The sequence below is a fragment of the Chanos chanos genome, chromosome 4, assembly GCF_902362185.1.
Source record: "Chanos chanos chromosome 4, fChaCha1.1, whole genome shotgun sequence".
Taxonomy (NCBI): Eukaryota; Metazoa; Chordata; class Actinopteri; order Gonorynchiformes; family Chanidae; genus Chanos; species Chanos chanos.
This window is the reverse complement of record NC_044498.1, coordinates 24,403,894-24,427,956: the sequence shown is the minus strand read 5'-3', so window position 1 is coordinate 24,427,956 and position 24,063 is coordinate 24,403,894.

The window sequence follows — 24,063 nt, the reverse complement described above, 5'->3', positions numbered from 1 at the left end:
CTTAAGATTGCTCTTAGAAAACACTCTTAAATTCTAAGGTCAGTCGTTACTGGAAAACAATGCCCTGGTTATTTAATTCAGGAACAAGCTTTTTCTAATGTAACTTATTGCTTGTCATTTAAAAAGCATGTTTCAGTGCACACTACCGTTAACTCCCAGATTGCTGTATGAGCAAATTGGTGACATTTCAATGTTCTCTTTCGCAGTCAGTGCAGAACCTTTTGATTACATTATTGTTGTGGAGGTGAATGTTTCAGAAATTATTTTGATTGAGCAAATAAACTCAAGCTTGAGTACACTCAGTCTCCCACTACAAGTCGACAACTTCACAGCTATCCATGATGTAGACATTACCACAGGTAAGCTAATGACTCACCTTTCTTAATGGACATCTGCTATATTTCTCAATTAAAATGATCTGGTGTTCAGCTGTTGGTTCACAACCAGTGTTTTTAAGATAGTAACCAGAAATGCAATTCTGAAAGGACCTTATTGTCCCCAATAGTGTGTCAGCCCAATGGGTCAGAGTACCAGTGCAAATGTGAGAACCAGTATGTTTGGTCATTTAATCAGTGCCTCACATATGTGGCCTGTGATAACATCGTTGATGGCACTTGTGGGTGTATTAATGCCATTCCAAGTGATGGAGAGCTGTGTATACCAAGGACTGGTAAGAATTTTCTAAAAATATAATACATAAAAGCATCATTTCAACTTTTAAACGATATATGATATCAACAGTTTTCATGGTTATTCCCCCAGAACCTCAGTTTACTGCATTTTCAATTGAAATTGAGGTGAACACTTCAAGCAGTTCAGCACTTGATGAACTGAAGAATTTTCTAGAAGGATTAAGTTACCCATTCATCATTGATAGCCAAACAGAAATTACAGCTGCAAATGTCACCACAGGTGAGTTGTGCTAAACATAATCAAAAGCTATAATGTATGTGTATTTCTGTGTGTGGTATGTCAGTCCCTCTGACTGTATCAATTATTATTGGCCTGTTGTTATCCCCTCTATACTGTCACAGTTCTGTGAGAGTGTTTTCATGGTCTGAGGTATTATGTTTTTATGATGGGTAATAGACAGGGGTGCACATAAGTGGTGCACAGGTGCGCATGCGTGGTCAAAATAAAGGATGCGCAGCATGTATTACAATAAGAAGCGCTTTTGCGTACCAGTGTATGTATGTGTGTGTGTGTGTGTGTGTGTGTGAGAGAGAGAGAGAGAGAGAGAGAGAGAGAGAGAGCAGCAGGGATAATATAGCGCTGGTAATCAGACTGCTGATATATCTGTTTGTTGGATTTGGATTGGGGGCAAAAAAATTGATCGGGATATCCCTGTTTACAATAACGCATCAAGAAATTACGGCAGAAAGCTACATATCGTACTATATATTATTATACAAATAAAGAATGTACTGAAGACATCATAAATTGTTATAGTCATACACAATGAGTTCACTAAATTGTTTAGAATAGTAATTCAAAATATAGCTGCAGACAGCAATATAGGGGCCAAGCAGCTCAGCAGCGCACAGTCGACATGGCAACTTGATGTTATCATTGTTAAAAGTGTGACTTTTATAAGCACTGATAGCAAGTTTTATGACAACTGATCTGACACAAGAATCACTTTTGCTAAGAGAAATACATGAACACATAAGAGGCAAAAAGATGTTTTTACTTATTGCCGCACCCCTCAGAGGTCAAATGACTCAAAATGTTTTGCACATCCTCAGGACGGGGTCCTGAGTCCACATCCCAAGTTTGGTGCTAGTACATAAAAGCATTGCTGAGATATGCCCTTACTTCCTGTTTGGCGGCTTCACCACTGATTTTGATCAGCTATGCTTTCGTTAATTGAAAAGCAAAAGAACAACTTTTGTGAGGCTTGGTCTGAAGATCATCTGTGCCAGTTTTGGGGAGGATTGCTGAAACTTTGTGGCTGGTGGAAAAACCTTTAAACTTTTCCATAAAATCCAATATGGCGGCCGCTTCAATTAGGTTGTCATGGCAAGTTGCCATGTCTTGGCCTTGAGACCTCCCACAGTATCACCAGACAAGTGAATCAGTTATCTAAGGCAAACACATCAACAGTTATTGGCCAAAATGCATTTTTGCATGTTGCAGCTCCCCCAGTGGTCAAATGCTGCAATGCTGTACTGCCTTAGAATGGGATCCTGAGTCCACGTACCAAGTCTGGTTTTAATACATCAAACCGTCACTTAGTTATGGCTATACATCCTCTTTGGTGACTTTGCTGTCGAATACAATTGAAGAACAGGAAGTTGTGTCACGTCCAGACCTCAGGATCAAAAAAGGCATGACTTGAAATAACAATCATGATTTTAGACCAAACATATGAAGAGTAATGAGCAAAAACATGTTTTTTTGTCTTATTATAGCGCCCCTGAGTGGTAAAATGGGGCAATATGTTTAGGAGTCCCTATGGGTGGAGTCTTTAGTCAGTTCGCCATGTTTGGTGTTTATACATTGAATTGTTGCTGAAATATGAGCTCACTTCCATTTTGGCAGTTTCGCCGCCAAATTCGATTGGCTGTGAGGGACAAACAATTTCGCAAATCAAAAAGCCAAGAAATAACTTTTGAGAGGATTGGTCTGACGATCATCTGTGTAAATTTGTGACCTGTGAAAACTTTTGAAACTTTTTCAAAAAAATCCAATATGGCGGAAACTGACAACATGGAGTGCGTTGAAGTCGGCTTGATCCAAGGGATCCAGTGGTACCGATTTTTGAAAATATGGCATATGGTTCAAAAGTTACGTGTGTAAACGCACCTCCAACTTTGACCCATTGGCGGTGCTAGAGTGGTTGAGGTGCAGACATGAAACTTGAAAATGTAGACATGAAACATGAAATATTTGCAGTATTGCAGCCCGGACTTTCGTACTTCTGGCAAAATCGGGCAGCTCTGAAAATAAACTGCACATGTGTGTTGCAGACAGGACTTCCGGATCTCATAATTCCAACGAAATTTCCAGGAGCCAGGAAAATCGGGCAGTTATGATCAACAAGGGTCTTGTGATTTTATCACATAGCCTATTTCCGTTGAAGTTGCCCTAGACGCATTTTAAACCCACAGCTGTTCACAACTCCTCCCGCGAAGAGGAGAGTGTACATTTTTAATCCTTATAACATGGTTCAGGAGCGTTTGGATGATATTTTAATCATATTATAAACCAATTTAACAAACAATAACCAATTATTTTTTAGTATTAAATTAAATAATTCCATCCTAACTCAGGGGGCCTTTGCATTTTTTGGGTGGACCTAGGCCTGTCAGGCCCTGTCGTGCAGTGTAAAATGTGAACACCAAGCAACATCTTCAGGTGCTTCTCTAAGAGCCAGACCAAAAATGTTATATGAACCTCTGGTTATAGAGTAGTTTCTGTGCTATGCAGGTCAAACAGAGAGGTCAGTGTGAGTAACTATCATGGTGTTATAGAGTGTCACATGGCCAACACACTATAACAACAGACCAAACTGCTGTTTATATCAGTCTGCATCCTTTTATCTATTTGCACATATTTATTGCATCAAAGGGTCCTTAGGAATATTACTTGTATGGACAATTTTTTTTTACATGTCACTACATGTACTTCATTCAGTAATTCTTTATTTACGTTAGAGAAATTAAAGACAAGTCTATTTCTCATGGTGACCTAATAAATGATTGGTATGAGCGAACCACTAATTACCAAGCATGAGTATCATCAAGAACAAAAGCATTATGACGACTTCCACTTAAGAAAGTGGCTTGGGACTAAGTCTGGTTCAAATACTCAGACGGGAATAATTCATACCAGCACCACTGAGATATTCAACCCAGGATCTGAGCACATATTCAAAGACCTGCAGCTGCCAAACATCGCATTACGGCACTGCTAATATGTTATCCTACAAGCTAACTTTTTTTAGTGGTCAGGATATTTATTATCAAGAGCTGGAAAACGTGCTGTTGTGTTTCGAGGTCTAGCTGTAAAGTAATAGTCTGATCATTGCAAAATCTTTCTCAACATTATTAATCCCCAGGAGTGGGACTCCTGGGGATTAATATGAGAGAGAGAGCTGCAGGTAATGTTTAAGGATGACAGCTCCTTTACTTCATGTTGAGAATTAATTATGCTGTGTTTAAATTGCTTCAGCATGTGTATTTCAAATTTACAGTGTTACCTAGTGATTTGAAAATCAACTCTGACTCTCCAGAACAATTAATCAAATAATAAACTGCTCCGAGTTGTCTTAATTCTGTCTTTTACTTTTGTAAACTGTATCTCTCGTATTATTTAAGCATCAGTTTATTCGATCATGCATTCAGACATTCATGCTTATCATCTTAGTAATGAGCTTTACCGTAACTATTGTCTGCACAGTGATCACAATGATGCACTCCCTCTCTTTGTATTACTGCTTCATGAGAGTTAATAATGATCCACAAACTATGCTCTGATAATCCATCTGCAATCTGCCAAGCCATTCTACAATAATTTAGACAGTAATTCTCTGAATTCTTCCTGGTACTCCTGATAAAATCACAATAAATTCCAGACTTCAACTGTAAACATGCCTGTGTTTATGCTAACAGATATGCTAATAGTTCTAAACAATTCCATGTCAACAAACACAGTCACTGATCTCTAATTGTGCTTATCTCTTTTCTGCCTTTACACAGTGTGCCAGTCAAATAACACCGGTTATCAGTGCAGATGTGAGGAACAGTATTTCTGGCCATGTGATAAGTGCACTTTGTATGGACACTGTGATGTAATCACTAATGACACCTGTGGATGTATAAATGCCATTCCCAATGATGGACAGTACTGTGAACCAATTACAGCCATCAGCAGTGAGCATACTCTTGATCATATTGAAATGATAAGCTGTTAAAGCCAAGCATTGTGGTATTTTGGCTTGTATCTGCATACTGTCATTCATGTATAGCAACGAAGCAATGATTGTTTATGTATAGACTTTTATTACTGGAAATGCAGTGTATGTGTGGGGAAAAGCCTTTTGTAAATAACTTATGTTTTCTTTTCCATCATAGTTATCTGGGTTGTTCCTTTAAAATGATCACAATTTTTTATATTTTATGGCTCTTGCTACAAATTGTATTTTGGGGACATAAGCATTCTGACTGCGAATCAGACAGAGTGAACCTAATTTCCAATATATTACCATGGTAATACTGGCAATATGGTGTAGCATCAAATCTTAAAAATGAGGTTTTTTGGTCTTTGTCAAGGGATATTCAGAGGACACACTTTGTATATGGTGTTGGTAAACTGGGTCATTTTTTATGTAATAGCATTAACCCACATTCTCTCTCATCTCTACAACAGATCACACTGCGTGTCCAACACCTTCTCCACCAGCAGGTACTGTATCTTAAAACCAGACCTTTACAAAATGATTTAGAATTTAAAAATGTATTACTTAAAAAAGTAACGAAGAGATGAAAGTAGATGAACTTTAGTAGAAGCACCTTCAGAAAACAAAGGCAGAAAATTATTTGTTATTTCATCACTGTTTCTCCAGCACTTTTGGGATACATAATTGACATTCAGATGGACACTGCAAGCCTTGAAGTAATAGGAGAGGTGAGGAATATCCTGGCAACACTGAGTTTACCCCTCTCATTTGACGGTACTTCGATAACTGACATTGACTTGACAACAGGTAACAGGTTCTCATTAGTACACAATTTCAATAAATGTCACATCAGAAATATTCACATTTCTTCTATTTTCACAAGAAATACGTTAAATGTACAACTTAATTTCACCTTCTTATCATTTTCTCAGTGTGCCTCACTAATGGTACTGGATACCGATGTCAGTGTGAGGACCTGTATGTTTGGCCCAATGACACCTGCACCATGTATGAGGTGTGTGATGCAATCACTGACGGCACATGTGGATGTATCAATGCCATTCCCACTGATGGACAGTTTTGCCAACCTATGGAAGGTAGGAAGTGGAGCAAAACAAACTAACTTTCAAACTAATCAATAAATGTCCAAATCAGATGTGCCTTTGTGAAAGTGTATTGCAATCTGTGAATGCAAGCCTAATTTGAAGAAATGTGAGTCAAATGATATCAAAATTATATCAGTTAACTCAAGACAAAGCTAAACACACATTGGGTGCTATATTTTTAAAGAAAAAAAGATGAAGAGAAATATAATATAATATAATATAATATAATATAATATAATATAATATAATATAATATAATATAATCACTGACTTTATTACCCCAAACATTCTCATGATTGCTCTTGGGAAGGGCTTTGTGCTATGTGAAAATTCTGGAGACCTATCAATATACAAAATAAAAACTTAAGTGGTTACATTAACTTCTTCAGTGAAGAATGATTAGTTTCATTCTTTAACACTGGAATGGCTATTTTCTTCCATGCAGTGCCTCCATCTCTATATATCATTGAAATTACTGTGAGCCTAGCCAATAATACTGTGGTAAACAACCTGAGAGGGCTTCTCAACAACACCAGCTACCCCTTTATACTGGACAACAGTGTAAACATCACAGACATTGACATCACTACTGGTAAGCAGAAGTCAGCTATCAATGTGTGTTATTGTTCAGCTATGTTGTGGAAAATGACTTACATCACAGATCAAGAACTGACTGCTCTCAGGGAATTTTTTATATGAATACACAGTAGATACAAGATTAAGATACACTTTTAATGTGTACATCTTTATAAATACAAATGCCACCATTTAAAATAACATTAACCCAAGAACCTTGTTAATTAACATGCTACTTTAAAGGTATTTATGGAACACAGTTAAATTACTTGTGCTTCAGATTTTTGATTATTTTGTTGGTATACAAAGGTTAAACCATGAAACACAAGCTTTTACACATTTTGAGCTGAACAATAGAGGAAGACTAGTGTTTGTTCACTTCTGTAGATGGATGTTCATTTGCGTTAGATCCAAACATTCTTTAAAGTCTTTAGTGAGAGAAAATCAAGACTATTTTCAGACATTTTGCTCATCAACATTTCAATGGCTGCTTTCTCTTTTCAACAAGATCCTGCTTAATTGGTTAGTCGATTCCAGATTGTCTTTGATGGTTTTGATTGTTTGAGGTCTGATTCAGTTTATACTGTCTTTCCATAGTGTGCTACCCATATATGAATGACTACCAGTGTATGTGTGAGGAGGAGTATGTTTGGCCCTCGGATAGTTGTGTCACATATGGAGCCTGTGATTATGCTGTGGGGGGTACATGTGGATGTATCAATGGTCTTCCATCTGAGGGGCAGCTCTGTCAGAGAGGTGAGTGAGCAGTTTATATTCCCCCAGAGTAATTCACTACGTCACTCATTTCAATTTCTTTCTCTTCTACTCTCTCCTGGTATTTGAAAACAATTTGCATACAATGTCGAAATGTAACACTGCAGGGGAGACAATGCAGGCGGACTTGGTGAACTCATTTGACTGTATGTGTATAGAGTCTGTCACATAGCTAACATAAAATTCTCTCTAAGTGTGATTAATCTGGTAACAATATGTCTTTTAAGATATCAATGAGTGCAAACAGACAACTGCGCAATGTGGTCCATACACCAACTGCACCAATTATATTGGAGGCTACACATGTTCATGCTGGAGTGGATTCAATGCCACACAACCCAACCTTCGAGTAAATTTTAGCAATCCATGTGAAGGTTAGTATTTCTATAGTTTTGCATTTCTAAATGGCATTTCTAAACTGACTTTATGACTTTAAGAAAAATAAAATTTGTCAATTTTTTTCACCATAAGATATTGATGAGTGTTCTGAGAGCCCGTCAGTGTGCAGAGAAAACTCTGTTTGTATCAATACCAATGGCAGTTACACATGCTTGTGTTTAAGTGGATTTAACCACACACAGCAAGGCTCATCTCAACATGTGACCAACCTATGTACAGGTAAGCACTTACTGCAAATACCTGGCCAGCACTCTTAGTGACAGAGTTTTAGAAGTACTCTGTTACTATGGTGAATCGTGATTAAATATACTTAGCTGGGGCTAAAATAGTCAAAGCGTGCTATATAGGGACAAGGTTTTGCTTTATAATACTTATTTAATCACCAGATATTTGAATTCGCTTAAATGTAAACAGGCATTCAGTGTATTAAATATATTAATTATGCTGTGACAGTCAATAACAGTATGATACTTAAAACATACTACCTTATGGACCCCTGTTTAAAGCACACTGGGAATATTTTTAGGCATACTTGTTATACTGACATTATGACTTTAGTCGAAAAAAGAATTCAAGGAGAAGTGCAATAGTATTATAATATTTTCTTACTATGAGCTAATCTGCTCAAACTGAGGAGTTCTATTGTGATTTGGATGGAAAGGGTAGAACGGGTTCTTAGTATATATAACTCATCGTGTGTTCGTTTTCAGACATTAATGAATGTCTTGAGACACCATCTATATGTGGTCCCAATTCCAACTGCACCAACACAATTGGACATTACATCTGCTCATGCCTGGATGGTTTTGCTGTCACAAACTCAAGTCTGAATATCAGTAGCAGTAATCCATGTCGAGGTACGTTGCTCCATTATGAAAGATATGTGACAGATTTTACAATGCTATGTCCAATGGACAGTTGTCTTTGAAAAACAGTGTGAGTGCAGATGGCACTTTCCAGTGAATGTCCTCAAAATACCTATGTATAACTAAAAGTTTGAAAAAAAAAGAGGCGTCTTTGAAAGAGACGTCAGGCGGAGACTGTGCAGCTTTCAGAAAGAAAAGGACATTTGTTAACCTTTAGTGTTCCTGAGTAATTAAAGTTGCAGTTGTGTAAACTCTCTCTCTCTCTTTTTCTCCCTTCCCTATCTAGTTCTGTCATTCTCACTCTGCCACTCTATCCCCACCCCCTTTGATCCCAGTTCTCTCTTTATGGCCCAGGCCTCCGTGCGTTCAGGACCAATGCACATCAGAACAGAAACCCCTCACTGTAACACCTAGACACCAGGCTCAGTGTTTTAGCGCAGCAACCCCAGACCATTTGGTCAAATGCTGATAACGTTTAATTGCGAGGGAGACTAGATCACCTCGGGATGTTAGTTTCCCTGTGAGAATGGGTATTCAGACCATGCCACAGGACCCATCTGTATTGCTCCACTCAGGCACAAACTATGTAAAACAAAATGAAAAATGAAACTAACCATATGATATTATCAATTAAATACGCATATCGAGTCATTACTGTTCCTATAGTCATAAATGTGCATTAAAACTTAAAAATAACCAGGAGCCAAGTCACGAGCAGCCAATTTTATGACCATTGATGTAACTGTCCTGTTTTTAATGATAAAGAAACCATATCTGGTCTTGTTCGGAAGTATAAAATGTGACAGATACGAGTGCGCGGCTGTAATTTTACTATTCTTTATTGGGAAAAAATGATGTAGAATTATCTCAGCTTAATTAATCAAACTAATACTTTCCAGATTCTAAGGAGTGTCTCCTCCTTACAGGCAGAGACACCCCCAAAAGGATAGCTGCCCCCCCCCCCCCATCGGCAAATCAGATAAAATGCCAAACCTCATGCTATCCTACGATTCAGCTACGCTACAGTTCAGCTTTCGGTTCTGATACGCTACAGTTCGGCTTAGCGTCAGTTGGGCTCCGGTTGTATCAGCCGTAATGTAAGTCCGTCCGTTCTGTCCTGCTCGTCTCCACGAAGAATCGGTCCAGGCTCACCGCTACGGAATATCCGCGACGCTAAAAGTCTTTCTTGGCCCCGACACGAAGTCTCGCTCACGGTCTCCTACTGGCAACCTTGGTAACTCTGGTCTCTCACACTTGAACGTGTCTGGGCCTGCTCATCTTCTTCCTCATCCCTTTTCTCTCCCTTCCTCACAACCCCTTTTTGTGTGTAAGTAAGTCCACTAGAACATCACTCAGATAGTTCTTTTGGTTAAGCGTGCCTCTTCGTGAGTAATGCCTCATACTCGCATAGTTGTTCAAACTATAGGTAAGGATATTGTTATTGTGTACCGTTAGTTGTTTGTCTTCTTCTGAGTAGTTTAGATGCTGTTGTATGTGTGTATGGCGGATGTGCCTTAATTCCACCTGATTTCCAACTTATTCAACATTAGACTCATTCTGTACCGTTTGAATTTGATCGTTGTAATAAACGTGTACATTTGTATTCCTACTCTTTGAGTACGCGATAAATTACTTCCAAGTTACTGAATGTGGTGATCCAGGAACTTAAGGCGCTTTCGCACCGGAGGAACTTTTCCATAGTTCTTAGAACTGTTGGAGAAAGTACCCCCTTTTTCGCGTGTTCGCACCGCAGGAACTTAGAACGATCATAGTTCTTAGAACGCCGCTTTGGGGGCTTTTTTAGCTCCTACTACAGGGTAGGTACTTTCGCAGCGCAATAGGAACCTTGTGACATAAGGCGCTTTCGCACCGAACAGTTCTAGGGTCTAATTCGATAGGAACTACCCCCTGTGGAGCTTCCCCTAGAACTACATTCGTTCTAGGGCCTTTTTTCTGTTTGCTTTCGCACCGCCAGTAGGAACGCTGAAGTGACGTAAGCCGGCCGACGGTATAGCAGTTAAGAGCTGTTGTTTATGACTAACCAGGATAGCTGCACATTTTGAAGTACAAATTTAATGACTTTTAAGACCTTTTAAATACCTCCAAAAGGAAAAAAAAGAACCATTACTGCAGCAAAAGAAATCGACAAACTAGACTACAGTATACGCAATGAGTTTTATTGAATTTGAATGACAGAAATATTGATTGCACATTAGATAACCTATAACTGCCTTCTCATTAACGAAAATAAAACTGTATGGCGATAGACCCAGTCCAATGGAGAAAATAATTTCCCAATGCACTTATGCATTTACCACCGCAGTAGCAGTGAATGACTTAATGGGCATAGTACTTTTCGGGTGCTAGCATAGCGCTTGTGCCTGACCCTTGCTCGCGGCATCGTGTTTTTTTTTCCCCGCCGCAGCCCTAAAATCGTAAGCTGGATAAACACATTCTTATTTTAGGTTAAAATGCGGATCACAGCCACACAAGCGGACACACAAGCACCTACCGAAGCGGAGTATACGCTACCTCTTCAATGTACAAATATACATTGGACGTTGCAAAATGGTCAGTGTTGGGGGATATAAAATACCGGTAAAATAAAACATAAAAACTATGTGCCCCCTCCTACAATTCCAGACATTTTGAGACATGAATATCAAAAGCTAAATGAAATACGTTCTAAGACTTTATATTTTGCACGGATCTTTAAAAATGGCGGTTGCAATCATCGTATACCTGCGTCTGGACCAATGGCTGTACACCTACGTCACAAGGTTCCTATTGTGCTGCAAAAGTACCTACCCTGGAGTAGGGGCTAAAAAAGCCCCTCAAAACGGCGTTCTTAGAACTAAAATCGTTCTAAGTTCCTGCGGTGCGAACACGCCAAAAAGGGGGTACTTTCTCCAACAGTTCTAAGAACTATGAAAAGTTCCTCCGGTGCGAAAGCGCCTATAGATGTACAGCCATTGGTCCAGACGCAGGTATACGATGATTGCAACCGCCATTTTTAAAGATCCGTGTAAAATATAAAGTCTTAGAACGTAATACATTTGGTTTTTGATATTCATGTCTAAAAATGTCTTAAAATGTCTGGAATTGTAGGAGGGGAGACATGGTTTTTATGTTTTATTTTACCGGTATTTTATATCCCCCAACAATTAACATTTCTGCAACGTCCAATGTATATTTGTACATTGAAGAGATAAGGTACACTCCACTTCGGTAGGTGCTTGTGTGGCTGAGATCCGCATTTTAACTTAAAATAAGAATGTGTTTATCCAGCTTACGATCTGGGGCCTGCGGTGGGGAAAAAGGAAAAAAAAAAAAAAAAAACACGATGCTGCGAGCCAGCGTCAGGCACAAGCGCTATGCGCCCAAAAACTACTATGCCCATCGAGTCATTCACTGCTACTGCGGTGGTACATGCATAAATGCAGGTGGACATTTTTTCCGTTGGACTGGGTCTATCGCCATACAGTTTTATTTTCGTTAATGAGAGGGCAGTTATATGTTATCTAATGTGCACTCAATATTTCTGTCATTCAAATTCAATAAAACTGGTTAATTGTGTATACTGTAGTAGTTTGTCGATTTCTTTTGCCGCAGTAATAGGATTTTTTTTTACTTTCGGAGGTATTTAAAAGGTCTTAAAAGTCATTAAATTCGTACGTAAAAATGTACAGCCATCCATGGTTAGTCGTAAACAAAAGCTCTTAGCTGCTGTACCGTCGGCCGGCTTATGTCACTTCAGCGTTCCTAATGGCGGTGCGAATGCAAACAGAAAAAAGGCCCTAGAACGTATGTAGTTCTAGGGGGAGCTCCCCAGGGGTTAGTTCCTATCAAATGAGACCCTAGAACTGTTCGGTCCGAAAGCCCCTTTAGTTAGCTAGAGGTACTGAATTCGAAGAGTATTACTGTACTTGCAACTTTAAAGCTATTATTTATTATATGTACGGCTAATGAAGAGTTATTCTGAACAATTTCTAGGTTCAGTGTTCAGAGTGCTGAACTGTAGGTAGAGTTTTTCAGAATATCTGTAATTTCACTGGGTTCAGGTTATGAAATAAGGTTATGGTTACAGCTAAGTGATATTAGTATTAAGTCGAATATTCACAGAGGGCCATTAACCAGATTTTCCTCGTACCATTGGCGCGACAGATACTGACTTTTTACTTTTGCCTTTTGTTTTAGTGTTGTGGAGCCATAAAATCTTTTGAGCTTTATTGTAAATTCTGTATAGACAAAATTTTGATTCCAGAGATGCACTTCTTTCCCCCTGATTGATCCATTCATACAACTTTTCATTTATCAGTCCATCCACTCATACTTTCAGTCATAAAACATACATTTTTTTATTCCATCATTTATTTTTGAAGATATGGATAAATGCAATGAGACAGCATCAGTGTGTGGTCCAAAATCAATCTGCAACAACACCATCGGAACTTATGATTCTTCAAACTGTTTTTTCTTTCAGATGTTGATGAATGTGATGAGACGCCATCTAGATGTGGCCCCCATTCCAACTGCACCAACACAATTGGACAATACAGCTGCTCATGCTTGGATGGTTTTGCTGTCACAAACTCAAGTCTGAATATCAGTAGCAGTAATCCATGTCGAGGTACGTTTCCCAATGATGAAAGATATGTGACAGATTTTAAAATGCTGTGTCCAATGGACAGTTGCCTTTGAAAAACAGTGCAAGCGTAATGAGTAAAGATGGCTGTGTCCAGTGAATGTTCAATGAATACCTGTGTATCGCTAATAGTGTTGAGTTACATCCATTTCAATCAATCCAACGTCTTTTACAGGAGTGTGAATCGATTTTTTTTTTCTTTGAACTCATTTTCCATTTTGGTTCAGTATTTTGGAGTTATTAGTTCTTTGCAGTTTAGCAGTACACTTTCTAGATACAATTTTGAAGCCAGGGTTGCATATTTAACGTCTTCCCGAAATGGATCCCTTCTTCAAGTTATGCATTAATCAATCCAGCCATTCATGCTTTCATTCATCCATGCATTTTTCATTTTCATCCATTCATTCACTTTTAAAGATGTGGATGAATGCAATGAGACATCGTCAGTGTGTGGTCCAAACTCAATCTGCAACAACACCATCGGAAGTTACACATGCTCATGCATCAGTGGCTATGAGGTTTCCAACACAACTCTCCCTATAAGCTCTACAAACCCTTGCACAGGTTAGAATGACAATTCCAAGTCTTTCTGTGTTCAGCTACACAGATGTTTAGTCTAGGGGTAACAGCGTTTAAATTTGATTTCCTCATTAATTTTAGGAACAGGCAGACAGTTATGAGAAAATGAATAATCATGTGAAATATGAGTTGATATTTCTTTTGAATGTTTGTAACATATCATTTAAAATCCAACCATCCATTCATCCATGCATATTTCTTTCATTCACTCGTTCGTTTATTCGTTCGTTCATTCATTCATTCATTCATTCGCTTTTAAAGATGTGGATGAATGCAATGAGACATCGTCAGTGTGTGGTCCAAACTCAATCTGCAACAACACCATCGGAAGTTACACATGCTCATGCATCAGTGGCTATGAGGTTTCCAACACAACTCTCCCTATAAGCTCTACAAACCCTTGCACAGGTTAGAATGTCAATTCCAAGTCTTTCTGTGTTCAGCTACACAGATGTTTAGTCTAGGGGTAACGGCGTTTAAATTTGATTTCCTCATTAATTTGAGGAACAGGCAGACAGTTATGAGAAAATGAATAATCATGTGAAATATGAGTTGATATTTCTTTTGAATTTTTGTAACACATCATTTAAAGTCCAACCATCCATTCATCCATGCATATTTCTTTCATTCACTCGTTCGTTCATTCGTTCGTTCATTCATTCATTCATTCGCTTTTAAAGATGTGGATGAATGCAATGAGACATCGTCAGTGTGTGGTCCAAACTCAATCTGCAACAACACCATCGGAAGTTACACATGCTCATGCATCAGTGGCTATGAGGTTTCCAACACAACTCTCCCTATAAGCTCTACAAACCCTTGCACAGGTTAGAATGACAATTCCAAGTCTTTCTGTGTTCAGCTACACAGATGTTTAGTCTAGGGGTAACGGCGTTTAAATTTGATTTCCTCATTAATTTGAGGAACAGGCAGACAGTTATGACAAAATGAATAATCATGTGAAATATGAGTTGATATTTCTTTTGAATTTTTCTAACACATCATTTAAAGTCCAACCATCCATTCATCCATGCATATTTCTTTCATTCACTCGTTCGTTCATTCGTTCGTTCATTCATTCATTCATTCATTCGCTTTTAAAGATGTGGATGAATGCAATGAGACATCGTCAGTGTGTGGTCCAAACTCAATCTGCAACAACACCATCGGAAGTTACACATGCTCATGCATCAGTGGCTATGAGGTTTCCAACACAACTCTCCCTATAAGCTCTACAAACCCTTGCACAGGTTAGAATGACAATTCCAAGTCGTTCTGTGTTCAGCTACACAGATGTTTAGTCTAGGGGTAACGGCGTTTAAATTTGATTTCCTCATTGATTTGAAGAACAGGCAGACAGTCATGAGAAAATGAATAATCATGTGAAATATGAGTTGATATTTCTTTTGAATTTTTCTAACACATCATTTAAAATCCAACCATCCATTCATCCATGCATATTTCTTTCATTCACTCATTCGTTCATTCATTCATTCGCTTTTGAAGATGTGGATGAATGCAATGAGACATCGTCAGTGTGTGGTCCAAACTCAATCTGCAACAACACCATCGGAAGTTACACATGCTCATGCATCAGTGGCTATGAGGTTTCCAACACAACTCTCCCTATAAGCTCTACAAACCCTTGCACAGGTTAGAATGACAATTCCAAGTCTTTCTGTGTTCAGCTACACAGATGTTTAGTCTAGGGGTAACGGCGTTTAAATTTGATTTCCTCATTAATTTGAGGAACAGGCAGACAGTTATGAGAAAATGAATAATCATGTGAAATATGAGTTGATATTTCTTTTGAATGTTTCTAACACATCATTTAAAATCCAACCATCCATTCATCCATGCATATTTCTTTCATTCACTCATTCGTTCATTCATTCATTCGCTTTTGAAGATGTGGATGAATGCAATGAGACATCGTCAGTGTGTGGTCCAAACTCAATCTGCAACAACACCATTGGAAATTACACTTGCTCATGCTTCAGTGGCTATGAGGTTTCTAACACAGCCCTTCCTATCAGTCCTACAAATCCTTGCACAGGTTAGAATGACAATTCCTGTCTCTCTGTGTCCAGCTGGACAGATGTTCTGTTTTGGGGAAACGGACGTAATCAAAACAGTTTCCTCACTAGTTTGTGAAAAATGCAGCAAAACACATGAAAGCGAACGATCACATGGAACATGAGATGCTTTTGGTTTTGACTTTTAGTAACTTATGATTCTTCAAACTGTTTTTTCTTTCAGATGTTAATGAATGCGATGAGACGCCATCTAGATGCGGCCCCCATTCCAACTGCACCAACACAATTGGACAATACAGCTGCTCATGCTTGGATGGTTTTGCTGTCACAAACTCAAGTCTGAATATCAGTAGCAGTAATCCATGTCGAGGTACGTTTCCCAATGATGAAAGATATGTGACAGATTTTAAAATGCTGTGTCCAATGGACAGTTTCCTTTGAAAAACAGTGCAAGCGTAATGAGTAAAGATGGCTGTGTCCAGTGAATGTTCAATGAATACCTGTGTATCGCTAATAGTGTTGAGTTACATCCATTTCAATCAATCCAACGTCTTTTACAGGAGTGTGAATCGATTTTTTTTTTTTCTTTGAACTCATTTTCCATTTTGGTTCAGTATTTTGGAGTTATTAGTTCTTTGCAGTTTAGCAGTACACTTTCTAGATACAATTTTGAAGCCAGGGTTGCACATTTAACGTCTTCTCGAAATGGATCCCTTCTTCAAGTTATGCATTAATCAATCCAGCCATTCATGCTTTCATTCATCCATGCATTTTTCATTTTCATCCATTCATTCGCTTTTAAAGATGTGGATGAATGCAATGAGACATCGTCAGTGTGTGGTCCAAACTCAATCTGCAACAACACCATCGGAAGTTACACATGCTCATGCATCAGTGGCTATGAGGTTTCCAACACAACTCTCCCTATAAGCTCTACAAACCCTTGCACAGGTTAGAATGACAATTCCAAGTCTTTCTGTGTTCAGCTACACAGATGTTTAGTCTAGGGGTAACGGCGTTTAAATTTGATTTCCTCATTAATTTGAGGAACAGGCAGACAGTTATGAGAAAATGAATAATCATGTGAAATATGAGTTGATATTTCTTTTGAATTTTTGTAACACATCATTTAAAGTCCAACCATCCATTCATCCATGCATATTTCTTTCATTCACTCGTTCGTTCATTCGTTCGTTCATTCATTCATTCATTCGCTTTTAAAGATGTGGATGAATGCAATGAGACATCGTCAGTGTGTGGTCCAAACTCAATCTGCAACAACACCATCGGAAGTTACACATGCTCATGCATCAGTGGCTATGAGGTTTCCAACACAACTCTCCCTATAAGCTCTACAAACCCTTGCACAGGTTAGAATGACAATTCCAAGTCTTTCTGTGTTCAGCTACACAGATGTTTAGTCTAGGGGTAACGGCGTTTAAATTTGATTTCCTCATTAATTTGAGGAACAGGCAGACAGTTATGAGAAAATGAATAATCATGTGAAATATGAGTTGATATTTCTTTTGAATTTTTCTAACACATCATTTAAAATCCAACCATCCATTCATCCATGCATATTTCTTTCATTCACTCATTTGTTCATTCATTCATTCGCTTTTGAAGATGTGGATGAATGCAATGAGACATCGTCAGTGTGTGGTCCAAACTCAATCTGCAACAACACCATCGGAAGTTACACATGCTCATGCATCAGTGGCTATGAGGTTTCCAACACAACTCTCCCTATAAGCTCTACAAACCCTTGCACAGGTTAGAATGACAATTCCAAGTCTTTCTGTGTTCAGCTACACAGATGTTTAGTCTAGGGGTAACGGCGTTTAAATTTGATTTCCTCATTAATTTGAGGAACAGGCAGACAGTTATGAGAAAATGAATAATCATGTGAAATATGAGTTGATATTTCTTTTGAATGTTTCTAACACATCATTTAAAATCCAACCATCCATTCATCCATGCATATTTCTTTCATTCACTCATTCGTTCATTCATTCATTCGCTTTTGAAGATGTGGATGAATGCAATGAGACATCGTCAGTGTGTGGTCCAAACTCAATCTGCAACAACACCATTGGAAATTACACTTGCTCATGCTTCAGTGGCTATGAGGTTTCTAACACAGCCCTTCCTATCAGTCCTACAAATCCTTGCACAGGTTAGAATGACAATTCCTGTCTCTCTGTGTCCAGCTGGACAGATGTTCTGTTTTGGGGAAACGGACGTAATCAAAACAGTTTCCTCACTAGTTTGTGAAAAATGCAGCAAAACACATGAAAGCGAACGATCACATGGAACATGAGATGCTTTTGGTTTTGACTTTTAGTAACTTATGATTCTTCAAACTGTTTTTTCTTTCAGATGTTAATGAATGTGATGAGACGCCATCTAGATGTGGCCCCCATTCCAACTGCACCAACACAATTGGACAATACAGCTGCTCATGCTTGGATGGTTTTGCTGTCACAAACTCAAGTCTGAATATCAGTAGCAGTAATCCATGTCGAGGTACGTTTCCCAATGATGAAAGATATGTGACAGATTTTAAAATGCTGTGTCCAATGGACAGTTGCCTTTGAAAAACAGTGCAAGCGTAATGAGTAAAGATGGCTGTGTCCAGTGAATGTTCAATGAATACCTGTGTATCGCTAATAGTGTTGAGTTACATCCATTTCAATCAATCCAACGTCTTTTACAGGAGTGTGAATCGATTTTTTTTTTCTTTGAACTCATTTTCCATTTTGGTTCAGTATTTTGGAGTTATTAGTTCTTTGCAGTTTAGCAGTACACTTTCTAGATACAATTTTGAAGCCAGGGTTGCACATTTAACGTCTTCTCGAAATGGATCCCTTCTTCAAGTTATGCATTAATCAATCCAGCCATTCATGCTTTCATTCATCCATGCATTTTTCATTTTCATCCATTCATTCGCTTTTAAAGATGTGGATGAATGCAATGAGACATCGTCAGTGTGTGGTCCAAACTCAATCTGCAACAACACCATCGGAAGTTACACATGCTCATGCATCAGTGGCTATGAGGTTTCCAACACAACTCTCCCTATAAGCTCTACAAACCCTTGCACAGGTTAGAATGACAATTCCAAGTCTTTCTGTGTTCAGCTACACAGATGTTTAGTCTAGGGGTAACGGCGTTTAAATTTGATTTCCTCATTAATTTGAGGAACAGGCAGACAGTTATGAGAAAATGAATAATCATGTGAAATATGAGTTGATATTTCTTTTGAATTTTTGTAACACATCATTTAAAATCCAACCATCCATTCATCCATGCATATTTCTTTCATTCACTCATTCGTTCATTCATTCATTCGCTTTTGAAGATGTGGATGAATGCAATGAGACATCGTCAGTGTGTGGTCCAAACTCAATCTGCAACAACACCATCGGAAGTTACACATGCTCATGCATCAGTGGCTATGAGGTTTCCAACACAGCCCTTCCTATCAGTCCTACAAATCCTTGCACAGGTTAGAATGACAATTCCAAGTCTTTCTGTGTTCAGCTACACAGATGTTTAGTCTAGGGGTAACGGCGTTTAAATTTGATTTCCTCATTAATTTGAGGAACAGGCAGACAGTTATGAGAAAATGAATAATCATGTGAAATATGAGTTGATATTTCTTTTGAATTTTTGTAACACATCATTTAAAATCCAACCATCCATTCATCCATGCATATTTCTTTCATTCAGTAATTGGCTCATTCGTTCGTTCATTCATTCATTCATCCATTCATTCGCTTTTAAAGATGTGGATGAATGCAATGAGACATCGTCAGTGTGTGGTCCAAACTCAATCTGCAACAACACCATTGGAAATTACACTTGCTCATGCTTCAGTGGCTATGAGGTTTCTAACACAGCCCTTCCTATCAGTCCTACAAATCCTTGCACAGGTTAGAATGACAATTCCTGTCTCTCTGTGTCCAGCTGGACAGATGTTCTGTTTTGGGGAAACGGACGTAATCAAAACAGTTTCCTCACTAGTTTGTGAAAAAAGCAGCAAAACACATGAAAGCGAACAATCACATGGAACATGAGATGCTTTTGGTTTTGACTTTTAGTAACTTATGATTCTTCAAACTGTTTTTTCTTTCAGATGTTAATGAATGTGATGAGACGCCATCTAGATGCGGCCCCCATTCCAACTGCACCAACACAATTGGACGATACAGCTGCTCATGCTTGGATGGTTTTGCTGTCACAAACTCAAGTCTGAATATCAGTAGCAGTAATCCATGTCGAGGTGCGTTTCCCAATGATGAAAGATATGTGACAGATTTTAAAATGCTGTGTCCAATGGACAGTTGCCTTTGAAAAACAGTGCAAGCGTAATGAGTAAAGATGGCTGTGTCCAGTGAATGTTCAATGAATACCTGTGTATCGCTAATAGTGTTGAGTTACATCCATTTCAATCAATCCAACGTCTTTTACAGGAGTGTGAATCGATTTTTTTTTTTTTCTTTGAACTCATTTTCCATTTTGGTTCAGTATTTTGGAGTTATTAGTTCTTTGCAGTTTAGCTGTACACTTTCTAGATACAATTTTGAAGCCAGGGTTGCACATTTAACGTCTTCCCGAAATGGATCCCTTCTTCAAGTTATGCATTAATCAATCCAGCCATTCATGCTTTCATTCATCCATGCATTTTTCATTTTCATCCATTCATTCGCTTTTAAAGATGTGGATGAATGCAATGAGACATCGTCAGTGTGTGGTCCAAACTCAATCTGCAACAACACCATCGGAAGTTACACATGCTCATGCATCAGTGGCTATGAGGTTTCCAACACAACTCTCCCTATAAGCTCTACAAACCCTTGCACAGGTTAGAATGTTATTCCAAGTCTTTCTGTGTTCAGCTACACAGATGTTTAGTCTAGGGGTAACGGCGTTTACATTTGATTTCCTCATTAATTTGAGGAACAGGCAGACAGTTATGAGAAAATGAATAATCATGTGAAATATGAGTTGATATTTCTTTTGAATGTTTGTAACATATCATTTAAAATCCAACCATCCATTCATCCATGCATATTTCTTTCATTCACTCATTCGTTTATTCATTCATTCGCTTTTGAAGATGTGAATGAATGCAATGAGACATCGTCAGTGTGTGGTCCAAACTCAATCTGCAACAACACCATTGGAAATTACACTTGCTCATGCTTCAGTGGCTATGAGGTTTCTAACACAGCCCTTCCTATCAGTCCTACAAATCCTTGCACAGGTTAGAATGACAATTCCTGTCTCTCTGTGTCCAGCTGGACAGATGTTCTGTTTTGGGGAAACGGACGTAATCAAAACAGTTTCCTCACTAGTTTGTGAAAAAAGCAGCAAAACACATGAAAGCGAACGATCACATGGAACATGAGATGCTTTTGGTTTTGACTTTTAGTAACTTATGATTCTTCAAACTGTTTTTTCTTTCAGATGTTAATGAATGTGATGAGACGCCATCTAGATGCGGCCCCCATTCCAACTGCACCAACACAATTGGACGATACAGCTGCTCATGCTTGGATGGTTTTGCTGTCACAAACTCAAGTCTGAATATCAGTAGCAGTAATCCATGTCGAGGTGCGTTTCCCAATGATGAAAGATATGTGACAGATTTTAAAATGCTGTGTCCAATGGACAGTTGCCTTTGAAAAACAGTGCAAGCGTAATGAGTAAAGATGGCTGTGTCCAGTGAATGTTCAATGAATACCTGTGTATCGCTAATAGTGTTGAGTTACATCCATTTCAATCAATCCAACGTCTTTTACAGGAGTGTGAATCGATTTTTTTTTTTTCTTTGAACTCATTTTCCATTTTGGTTCAGTATTTTGGAGTTATTAGTTCTTTGCAGTTTAGCAGTACACTTTCTAGATACAATTTTGAAGCCAGGGTTGCATATTTAACGTCTTCTCGAAATGGATCCCTTCTTCAAGTTATGCATTAATCAATCCAGCTATTCATGCTTTCATTCATCCATGCATTTTTCATTTTCATCCATTCATTCGCTTTTAAAGATGTGGATGAATGCAATGAGACATCGTCAGTGTGTGGTCCAAACTCAATCTGCAACAACACCATCGGAAGTTACACATGCTCATGCATCAGTGGCTATGAGGTTTCCAACACAACTCTCCCTATAAGCTCTACAAACCCTTGCACAGGTTAGAATGTTATTCCAAGTCTTTCTGTGTTCAGCTACACAGATGTTTAGTCTAGGGGTAACGGCGTTTACATTTGATTTCCTCATTAATTTGAGGAACAGGCAGACAGTTATGAGAAAATGAATAATCATGTGAAATATGAGTTGATATTTCTTTTGAATGTTTGTAACATATCATTTAAAATCCAACCATCCATTCATCCATGCATATTTCTTTCATTCACTCATTCGTTCATTCATTCATTCGCTTTTGAAGATGTGGATGAATGCAATGAGACATCGTCAGTGTGTGGTCCAAACTCAATCTGCAACAACACCATTGGAAATTACACTTGCTCATGCTTCAGTGGCTATGAGGTTTCTAACACAGCCCTTCCTATCAGTCCTACAAATCCTTGCACAGGTTAGCATGACAATTCCTGTCTCTCTGTGTCCAGCTGGACAGATGTTCTGTTTTGGGGAAACGGACGTAATCAAAACAGTTTCCTCACTAGTTTGTGAAAAAAGCAGCAAAACACATGAAAGCGAACGATCACATGGAACATGAGATGCTTTTGGTTTTGACTTTTAGTAACTTATGATTCTTCAAACTGTTTTTTCTTTCAGATGTTAATGAATGTGATGAGACGCCATCTAGATGCGGCCCCCATTCCAACTGCACCAACACAATTGGACGATACAGCTGCTCATGCTTGGATGGTTTTGCTGTCACAAACTCAAGTCTGAATATCAGTAGCAGTAATCCATGTCGAGGTGCGTTTCCCAATGATGAAAGATATGTGACAGATTTTAAAATGCTGTGTCCAATGGACAGTTGCCTTTGAAAAACAGTGCAAGCGTAATGAGTAAAGATGGCTGTGTCCAGTGAATGTTCAATGAATACCTGTGTATCGCTAATAGTGTTGAGTTACATCCATTTCAATCAATCCAACGTCTTTTACAGGAGTGTGAATCGATTTTTTTTTTTTCTTTGAACTCATTTTCCATTTTGGTTCAGTATTTTGGAGTTATTAGTTCTTTGCAGTTTAGCAGTACACTTTCTAGATACAATTTTGAAGCCAGGGTTGCACATTTAACGTCTTCCCGAAATGGATCCCTTCTTCAAGTTATGCATTAATCAATCCAGCCATTCATGCTTTCATTCATCCATGCATTTTTCATTTTCATCCATTCATTCGCTTTTAAAGATGTGGATGAATGCAATGAGACATCGTCAGTGTGTGGTCCAAACTCAATCTGCAACAACACCATCGGAAGTTACACATGCTCATGCATCAGTGGCTATGAGGTTTCCAACACAACTCTCCCTATAAGCTCTACAAACCCTTGCACAGGTTAGAATGTTATTCCAAGTCTTTCTGTGTTCAGCTACACAGATGTTTAGTCTAGGGGTAACGGCGTTTACATTTGATTTCCTCATTAATTTGAGGAACAGGCAGACAGTTATGAGAAAATGAATAATCATGTGAAATATGAGTTGATATTTCTTTTGAATGTTTGTAACATATCATTTAAAATCCAACCATCCATTCATCCATGCATATTTCTTTCATTCACTCATTCGTTCATTCATTCATTCGCTTTTGAAGATGTGGATGAATGCAATGAGACATCGTCAGTGTGTGGTCCAAACTCAATCTGCAACAACACCATTGGAAATTACACTTGCTCATGCTTCAGTGGCTATGAGGTTTCTAACACAGCCCTTCCTATCAGTCCTACAAATCCTTGCACAGGTTAGAATGACAATTCCTGTCTCTCTGTGTCCAGCTGGACAGATGTTCTGTTTTGGGGAAACGGACGTAATCAAAACAGTTTCCTCACTAGTTTGTGAAAAAAGCAGCAAAACACATGAAAGCGAACGATCACATGGAACATGAGATGCTTTTGGTTTTGACTTTTCGTAACTTATGATTCTTCAAACTGTTTTTTTCTTTCAGATGTTAATGAATGTGATGAGACGCCATCTAGATGCGGCCCCCA